Source organism: Mirounga leonina, unplaced genomic scaffold (genome assembly GCF_011800145.1).
Source record: "Mirounga leonina isolate KUSES-001 unplaced genomic scaffold, KU_Mleo_1.0 Mir_165, whole genome shotgun sequence".
NCBI classification, from domain to species: domain Eukaryota; kingdom Metazoa; phylum Chordata; class Mammalia; order Carnivora; family Phocidae; genus Mirounga; species Mirounga leonina.
In genome coordinates, this window is record NW_023270415.1 from 32,816,421 (window position 1) to 32,826,620 (window position 10,200).

Below are 10,200 nucleotides of genomic sequence, written 5' to 3' on the forward strand. Positions count from 1 at the left end.
CAACACAAAAATTCTTAAATAAATTATAGCAAATTACATCTAATTAAATATATAAATGGCAATACAAAAAAAAAATAGAGATGCGCTTCATCAGTTTGTGAAGAAGTTCCGATCTATTACCAGTTTGCTTAGCGTTCTTAACATAAATTGGTATTAAATTTTGTCAAGTTTTTTTGTACCTTTCGAGATAGTTCTAACATTTTCAATATGTAATGTTTTGATATAGTGATATGCATCACGTAAGTCTTGAATTTGAATGAACCTTGTATTCTTTTACTTTTCTTATACTTCATGGATCTAACAAAGTTTTGCTGAAAATAATAATACAAACACTGTAGTCAATTATGTATGTATATTATATGTAATATATATGCTTATGTGTGCTTGCAGATAAGTGAAAAATTACACTAGTGATATAAAGGATGGGAGGAAAGAATTATGATTATTTTGTTATTATAAAAATAATCACTGTACCTATGAAGTGGTACAGTATTATTTGTGAGTGGGCTTAGATTAGGGGTAAATGAACAATACAACCATAATAGACAGAGAGAATGGAAGCCTAAATTAGGAACAAGAACAAGAGAGCAATTAATAGAAAATATAATCCACCAGTGTCAATTATCACTTTGAACGTCAATGGTGTAAATGAAATTAAACAATGAAGATTGGATCAAAAAACAAGACCCAACTATATGTTGTCTACCAAAAACCCACTTTAAATATAAAAACATGGGGCACCTTGGTGGCACAGTTGGTTGAGCGTTGACTCTTGGTTTGGGCTCAGGTCATAATATCAAGGTCGTGGGATCACAGAGTCTGCTTAGGGTTCTTTCTCCCTCTCCCTCTGCCCCTCCTGCTTGTGCTCTCTCTCTCGCTCTCTCTCTCAAATCAATCAATCAGTCAATCAATCTTTAATCATAAAACCATATATAGATTAAAAATAAATGAGTGGAGGAGGAAAGTATATCATCTTAATGCTAATCAAAAGAAAACAGGAATAGTTATATTAATTTCAGACAGCAGATTTAAAGTAAAGAAGAGTATCAGGGACAAAGAAGGGCATAACATAATAATAAAGAGTTCCATCTCAAAGAGACATGCAAGCCCTAACCTGTACGTGCCTAACAATAGAGAATCAAACCATGATAGCCAAAAACAAATAGAATCGCAAAGAGAAATAGATGAGTTCACAATCATAGTTGAAGATTTCAACAATCCTCTATCAGGAATGGACCAATCCCACAGGCAGAAAATCAATAAGGACCAAGTTCAACTCAACCACACAATAGTTTGAGTGAATATAATGGACATTTATAGACTGTTTCATTCATAAACATCAAAACACATTAAAAAATTCATCCATCTCAAGCTCACATAGAACATTTACCATGATAGTCCCTTCAGGGCCATAATACATACCATAACAAATTTAAAAAAATAGAAATCATATAATGTCTGTTTTCAAATCATAATAAAATTTAACTAGAAATAAATAACAGAGAGACAACTTTAAAATCCCCAAAATTTATATAGACTAGAAAACACACTTCTAAATAACACAGAATCAAACAAGAAATATCAAGAGAAATTTAAAATATTTTTAACTAAGTAAAAATGAAAACACTAATTATCAAAATTAATGGCATGTAGCAAAAGCAGTACTTAAAAAATGTATAACATTAACATATATATTACAAAGGAAGAAAGGCCTAAAACTAGCCATGCAAGTTTCCACCTTAAAAAAGTAGAAAAAGAGGAGAAAATTAAATCCAAAAACATTATAAAAGAAAACTGCAGACCAATATCTTTCATAAACATAGATTCCAAAATCCTCAACAAAAAATTAGCAGTTTGAATCCAACAATGTATGAAAGGAATTACACAGCATGACCAACTGGGATTTAATCTAGTTTTGCGGAGCTGGTCCAGCATGTGGAAATCAAATTATGTAACCTACCAAATCAACAGATTAAAACAGAAAATTGAATTATCACATCAATAGATGCAAAGCATTAGACAAAATCTAATACTGATTTATGATAAAATCTCTACGTAAACTAGAAATAGAAGGGAACATTCTCAATTTGAGAAAGATAATCTACAAAGAACCTAAAACTAACATCCTACTTAATGGTGAAAAACTCAAAGCTTTTCCACTAAGATCAAAAACAAGGATAGGAGGGACGCCTGGGTGGCTCAGTTGGTTAAGCGACTGCCTTCGGCTCAGGTCTTGATCCTGGAGTCCCGGGATCAAGTCCCGCATCGGGCTCCCTGCTCGGTAGGGAGCCTGCTTCTCCCTCTGACCCTCCCCCCTTTCATGTGCTCTCTCTCTCATTCTCTCTGTCTCAAATAAATAAATAAAATCTTTAAAAAAAAAAAAAAAAAACAAGGATAGGAGGGGCACCTGGGTGGCTCAGTCAGTTGGGTGACCGACTCTTGATTTCAGCTCAAATCATGTTCTCAGGGTCTTGAGATCAAGCCCTGAGTTGGGCTCTGTGCTGGGTGTGGAGCCTTTTTGGGATTCTCTCTCTCCCTCTCCCTCTGTCCCTCTCCCCCTGCCCCTCTCTCTCTCAAAACAAAATAAAACAAAACAAACAAACAACAACAACAACAAAAAAACACAAGGATAAGATAATCCTCTCTCACAACTGCCTTTCAACATCATATTGGTAATTCTAACTAATGCAATAACATAGGGGAAGAAAGGAAATAAAAAGTTGTTACTGGGAAGGAAGAAACAAAAATGTTCACAGATGACATGATCATATATGTATAAAATCTGAAAAAATCAACAACAAAAAAAATTTTGAAACCAGTAAGTGATCATAGCACAGCTGCAGGATACAAGGCTAGTATACAAAAGTCAATTACTTCCTTGTATACCGGCAAAGAACAAGTAAAATTTGAAATTAAAAGCACAATATCATTTACATTAGCACTCGAAAAATTAAATAGGTATAAATCTAACAAAATATGTACAAGAGCTATATGAAGCAAACTATAAACTCTGAAACAAAGTCAAATCAGAATTAAATAAAGAGATAAGAAGATTAAATATTGTCAAGATTTCACTTCTTCCCAATTTGACCTATAGATTCAATGCAATCCCCATCATAATCTCAGCAAGTTATTTGTGGATATCAACCAACAGATTCTAAACTTTACGTGGAGAGGCAAAAGACTTAGGATAGCCAACACAATATTGAAGGAGAAAAACAAAGTTGGAGGATTGACACCAACAACTTCAAAACTTACTATAAAGCTCCAGTCATTAAGACAGTATAGAATTGGTGAAAGAACAAATAGTTCAATGGAACACAATAAAGAGCCCAGAAATACACCCACATAAATATAGTAAACTGATCTTTGGTAAAGAAGCAAAGGCAGTGGAGAAAAGATTCTTTTCAACACATGGTATTGGAAAAAGGAACCTAGACACAAACCATATACCTGTGACAAAAATTAACACAGAATGGGTCACAGACTTAAAACCACAAAACTATAAGACTCTAGAAGATAACATAAGAGAAAATGTAGGTGAACCTGGGGTATGGCAGTGACTTTTTATTTTATTTTATTATTTTTTGATAGAGAGAGTGTGCATGTGCTCATGCACATGCGAGGTGGGGGTAGGGCTAGATGGATAGGGCAAAAGAGAATCTTAAGCAGGCTCCATGCCTTGAGATCATGACCTAAGCCGAAATCAAGAGTCAGAAGCTTAACTGACTGAGCCACCCAGGTGCCCAAGGGCATTGGCTTTTTAGATACAACACCAAATGCACAATACACAAAAAAGAATGTGCAAATTGGACTTGATTAAAATTAAAAATTTTTAATTGTCTGCAAAAGACAATGGCAAAAGAATGAGAAGACAAGCCACAGACTGGGATAAAATGTTTGCAAAAGCACATCTGATAAAAGACTATTACCCAAAATATACAAAGAAATCTTAAGTTCAACAATTAAAAAGAAAAACCCTATTAAAAAAACAACTCTATAACTTTTACAGACACCTCACTAAGGAAGCTATACATATGGCAAATAACCATGTGTAAAGATGCTTCACATCTTATGTCATCAAGGGAAAACAAATTAAAATAATGAGATACAACTACACACTTATTAGAATGGCCAAAATCCAGAACATTGACAATACCAAATGCTGGTAAGGATATGGAGCAACAGGAACTCCCATTTGCTGCTGATGAGAATGCAAAATGGTACAGGCTTTTTGAAGTCTGTTTGGCAGTTTCTTTCAAAACTAAACATACATACAATCCAGTAATCATACTCCTTGGCATTTACCCAAAGGAGCTGAATACATATATTGACTCAAAAATCCACATGCGGATGTTTATAGCAACCTTATTCATGATTGCCAAAACTTGGAAGTAACAAAAATATTTTCCAGTAGGTGAAGGGATGAATAAACTGTGGTACATTCCAACAATGGAATATTATTCATCACTAAAAGGAAATGAGTTATCAAGCCATGAACAGACATGAAGGAAGCTTAAATGCATCTTGTTGGGAGAAGTCAATCTGGAAAGCTACATACTGTATGTTTCTAGCAATATCACATTCTGAAAAAGACAAAACAATGGTGACAATGAAAAGATTGGTGGTTTCCAAGGCCTAGGAGGCACTGAGGGTAAATAGAGCACAGAGGAATTTTAGGGTAGTGAAAATATTCTGTGTACTTAATGGAGGATATATGTCATTATACATTAGTCCAAGCTCATAAAATGTACAACCCCAAAAGTGAGGCCTCATATAAACTATGGACTTTGGGTGCAAAGGATGTATCAATGTAGAGTCATTAATTTTTACAAATGTACTATTCTGGTGGGATGTTGATAATGGGGGAGGCTATGCATGTGTGCGGGCAAGGGGTTTATTGGAAATCTCTGCACTTCCCTTTCAATTTTGTTGTGAACCAAAACTGCTCTTAAAATATAAAATCCTTGGAAAAAATATTATATTATATATTATGTCTATAATATATATTTTTGCACTAAAAACTTTGGCTCTTAAAGACTTTGGCATTTTGATTTATCTTATACTTCTTTTTTTTTTTTTAAGATTTTATTTATTTGACAGAGAGAGACACAGCGAGAGAGGGAACACAGCAGGGGGAGTGGGAGAGGGAGAAGCAGGCCTCCCGCCCAGCAGGGAGCCCGATGCGGGACTCGATCCCAGGACCCTGGGACCATGACTGGAGCCGAAGGCAGACGCTTAACGACTGAGCCACCCAGGCGCCCCCAGGCATTCATATTTTAAAGGATGTTCCTACTAAGTAATATTCGAACTTTTTCTTAAAAGGCATAAGAACCTCTAATTCTGATAGGTCTAAGCATATCTTCTAATAAAATGCTTAGACATGTAGAATAAAATCAAGTAAAACAAAAAGAGAAGAGAAACTGAAAATGAGTATTCCATTTCAAAATTGTTAGAACATCAACCCTCTTGTTTTTATCGTATTCCTTGGTTTGGGATGAATTCCAGATGGGATATTTGTCTCTCATAGCTAGCTTGTTCCACATGAGGCTCGGTTAATCAGTTCAGCCGGAGAACGTAAATCAAACACCTGTTCATGTGAATAAAAATGTCCAAATTTTCTTTTCCAGGCCTTATTCTCCTGTCATGAGCAGACACAGCTCCTGCCCGCGAAACGACCATGATTGATCCATGAGTTTTCATTAGTGGACTTTTAACTTATCCGTGAGTTAGAATGCCCAAATCCACCGAACATCTGAATGTGCCCTTTGGTGATGGGATTGAAGCTGCCGCAGGCAAGCAAGATTACGTGGGTCTTGGTGGTCTCGGTCATCGTGAGGGTGGGTCCCTCGCGCTGGTCCAGGGGTCGCCTCTTTTTTTGCGTCTCGATATGTCTTAATTACTGCACCCACCATACTGCATTCTTAGCACGTCTCCACTCTCTCTATCTCTCCCAGAAGGTGGGTTTCTCCAAGACAGGGACCTAGTCTTCACCATGGTAGCCATCGTAACCTGGACAGTGCTCTGGCGACCTCCCGGCAGCAGGAGGTGGCTCGGTCGCCGCCAAGGGCGGGTGCGGGCGGCAGTTGGGGGATTTCGGTAAGGGGTCGACCCGCCAGGAAAAGTCTGAGGTCCCTGGGGGAGGCTTTTAGACGGAAGGGAAGCCAAGGGGGAACTCTGGGCACTTTCCCGGGAATCCCTTCGCCAAGGGCTTATCTTATACTTCTAATAGTTTCATATAAAATACTAATATTATCGCTAATAATAACTACAAAACTGCAGTTTAAAACATCTTTGCAGTTTAGTTTTATCCTTTGAATATATCCTACTGGGTATCCTAAATCAAACTACTTTGTTACTGTTGTTTGAATTGGTTTTCTTTGTATTATATATATAGTGTTAGATTCAATGCCATATTCATGGCATTTGTACATGTTTTGATTAGCTTTTATTCTCAAATACCTTTTCCAAAGATGCTTTTATGGCAGACAGACTTGGAAGATAGAAATAAAATCACCCTCCAGGACAGAGGGCAGATTTATGTCCTGACCAATATAAAAAAGATAATACTGTCTTCTGGGCAAAGTTTGGGCAGGCTTACTAGCAGCCATCTTACAAGATTTAGGGATTACTAAACTAAAGTTTCCTCATCTGTATCAGAAACCTGTGTGTGCTGTATTCACCTCAACCCTTCATTATCACCTTCATGGGATTGGGAGGCAAGAAGAACGGATGCAAACGTGATGCTCATGCTTCTTGCTGCAGTGCCATGAGTTAAAGTCCTTAGTCTCTGTCCCAGACTGTCACATCTCCAGCCAACATTTGTGAGCCTGGGGCAGTCTAACTTAGCTACAATCTCAGATCCTTCACAGTTCTTCACATAGTTAGGTTCTTTGTTTTCAGTTTGTTTTAAATTTCATGTATTTTTTTCTTCTTTTTGATTTAACTTTCTTTTTATCTAAGATGTTGACATGTCTCTGTAGTCAAATCTGTAAAAAGGTACAAATCATGCAAATCTTGCTTTCATCTCTGTCCCCATCCATCCAACTTTTTCTTTCCCTCTCTCTATCAATAAGCATTTTTATTATTTTTTGTTGATCCTTCCATTGATTTTAAAAAGAATATATAGAGATAAACATTGAGACAGACAGATGATAGATAGATAGATGATAGATAGATAGATAGATAGATAGATAGATAGATAGATAGATGATAGATAGATAGATGATAGACAAAAAGACGAACAGGTAGAGACAGGCCAATGCCCATTAACAGACTTCCCTTGAATCCCAGAATTATTAACTGTACAGGACAATGTGGGATTGCAGAAACAAAAAGAGATTGGCTAGTAAGAAGGGCTGAGATACAGATTTTGTTGGGAAGGTCATCTCCATAGCTCAAAGAATAGCACTGAAGTCCCTGTGGTGTCATAACATTTGAACTTACTGGAAATTTGCCCTGGAGTTTTGAAGGCTTGCTTCATCTAGATCCTATTCAACTATCTCCCAGGCATACTACCCGCTCTCAGAAAATGAATATATAACATATAAGGGGCACCACAGAGGTATGGCAATGAACCAGAACTCTCAGAAAGAAAAGAAAAGAAAGAAAAAGAGAGAGAAAGAAAAAGAGAGAGAAAGAAGGGAAAGAAAGAAAGGAAGAAAGAAAGAAAGAAAGAAAGAAAGAAAGAAAGAAAGAAAGAAAGAAAGAAAGAAAGAAAGAGAAAGAAAGAAAGAAAGAAAGAAAGAAAGAAAGAAAGAAAGAAAGAAAGAAAGTCCTGATTGTAAATGTATTTGCTAATTTCCATGGTGTAAATACACCCACCACAGAGAAAATTGTAAGCTACCAACATACCACTGAACATGAAGTCCAAGGGATCCAGCCTATTGCTTCAAGTGCCTATTGTTAAAGAAGGTCAAGTGTAAGTTGTGGGCACCTTTTCTCTCAAGCAAATGGGAAGACATAAGCAATTTCTAAACAAGATAATTTGCTGGATGTTGACTCTGGCTTGCTGGAGTCAGCATGCACAACATCAGAGAGGACAATTGTGTTTGTCCTTCCCTGTGTTCACTACATCCCTTGAAGGTCCCAAAGTGTTTGGAATATAGTATGTGTTTACTCTAATCCAACCAGGTCAACGGTGATGTGTTAAATCTAAATGTCATGCCCCAAACAGTTATCAGGTCCTGATTTTTTGTCAAATTCTTGCTTATGACATTCCATGGAATTTTTGCTTTTGATCTCATTAGTCTTATTTCAATAGAATTGTTATCATGGCCTGGCTCTTTGGTTTTACAGTCCTCCCCCTACCTCCTCATTTCAAAATCTGCCAATACTTACTTTCCCCAAACCAGATCCTTCTTGGTTCTTGCTCCTTAAACTGTACCTGGGCTTATATTATCACGCAAAGACCTTGGTTTTTCTCTTTTCTGTCAGTTAGACCACAATTTATGCCTACAGTTATCCTATTTACCTACTATTTTTTCCTGAGCAAAATGCCAAGCTCTCTGTGTGAATAACAGTGTAACATAAACCTATGACTAGAACATGACTATGTTGTTATGAAGGCAAACAGAATTATAGATATAATTATAAACATATTTAAAAATTCAGTGTATATATAAACATCATATAAATGATAGAATTTGTATTTACTGAGAATATGCATATATAAATTCTGTAGATGACTCTACATGACAGACTTTCCAAACAATGAAATACTGTAGAGATTTAAATTACAATTGCTAAAATTATTTATTAACCTAATAAAAACACATCAAAAGGACGGTGCTTTTACCATTTCTGTGAGAACTCTTGCATTTAAAAACTGATAATGCAGGACGCCTGGGTGGCTCAGTCAGTTGAGCGTCCAACTCTTCATTTCAGTTCAGGTCATGATCTCAGGGTCAGGAGATCAAAGTGCCATGTGAGCCTCCACACTCAGTGGGGAGTCTGCTTGAGATTCCCTCTCTCCATTTCCCTCTGCCCCTCCCCACCACACTCCCTTTCTCTCTCTCAATCTAAAGTAAATAAATAAATCTTAAAAAAAAAGCATAATCCTTACAAAATGACTGGTACTTTTTTACTGAGGGTAAATACACAAAAATGTAAAATGAAAACAATTTTTCCCAATGTGAAGCTCAGTGAAGTTTCTAAATGCTAAATTAAAATGAAAGAGCAAAATTCAATGCTTTAAAGGCAGTATAACAACACTTTTTGAATACTACACTACTCAAATAAAACACTAGATTATACACTAAAACATTAAAGTGGTTTTTTTCCAAGTTATAGGATTGCAAATGATTTTTTCTTTTCATATATTTTTCTTACTTTCCCCAAGTGAGTGTGTATTACTGTTACAGTAAGATGAAAATACAACATGATGTCCAAAAATTACTTTTTGAAAGGAATATAATGAAGTCAATTTGTTTATTTCTATTAAGCACAATTAAAGTAGTTGAAAGAATTATTGGTACATTATTTCTTTTATTATGTTATATTAATCACCATACATTACATCATTAGTTTTTGATATAGTGTTCCATGATTCATTTTTTGCGTATAACACCCAGTGCTCCACGCAGTACGTGCCCTCTTTAATACCATCACCAGGCTAACCCATCCCCCTACCCCCCTCCCCTCTAGAACCTTCAGTTTGTTTCTCAGAGTCCATAGTCTCTCATGGTTCGTCTCTCTCTCCGATTCCCCCCCCTTCATTTTTCCCTTCCTGCTATCTTCTTCCTTTTTTTTTTTTTAACATATAATGTATTATTTGTTTCAGAGGTACATTATTTTTTAAATGAAGATAAAAGACTTCTTCTTTCATTAAGTGACAGGGCTGAGTTAGCCATTAAAAACTCTAAGAAGAGGGTGCCTGGGTGGCTCAGATGGTTAAGCATCTGCCTTCGTCTCAGGTCATGATCCCAGGGTCCTGGGATGGAGTCCTGCATCGGGCTCCCTGCTCCTTGGAAGCCTGCTTCTCCCTCTGCCTCTCTCTCTCTCTTTCTCTCTGTCTCTCATGAATAAATAAACATAATTTTTTAAAAAAAAAAGCTCTATGAAGAAATACCAAAAAATAGCAAAAGTTTGGATATAAAATGTTTTGAAGTTAAAGGAAACCATAGGGGCACCTGGGTGGCTCAATAAAAATCTTTAAATAAATAAATAAATAAATAAATAAATAAATAAATAAATAAATAA

At 36.2% G+C, this 10,200-nt stretch overlaps 1 pseudogene; it reads left to right on the forward strand.

Annotated features, from left to right (window-relative positions):
• Positions 1-5,734: 5,734 nt before the first annotated feature.
• The window catches only part of LOC118015394, a 34,399-nt pseudogene continuing 29,933 nt past the window's right edge, over positions 5,735-10,200 (forward strand).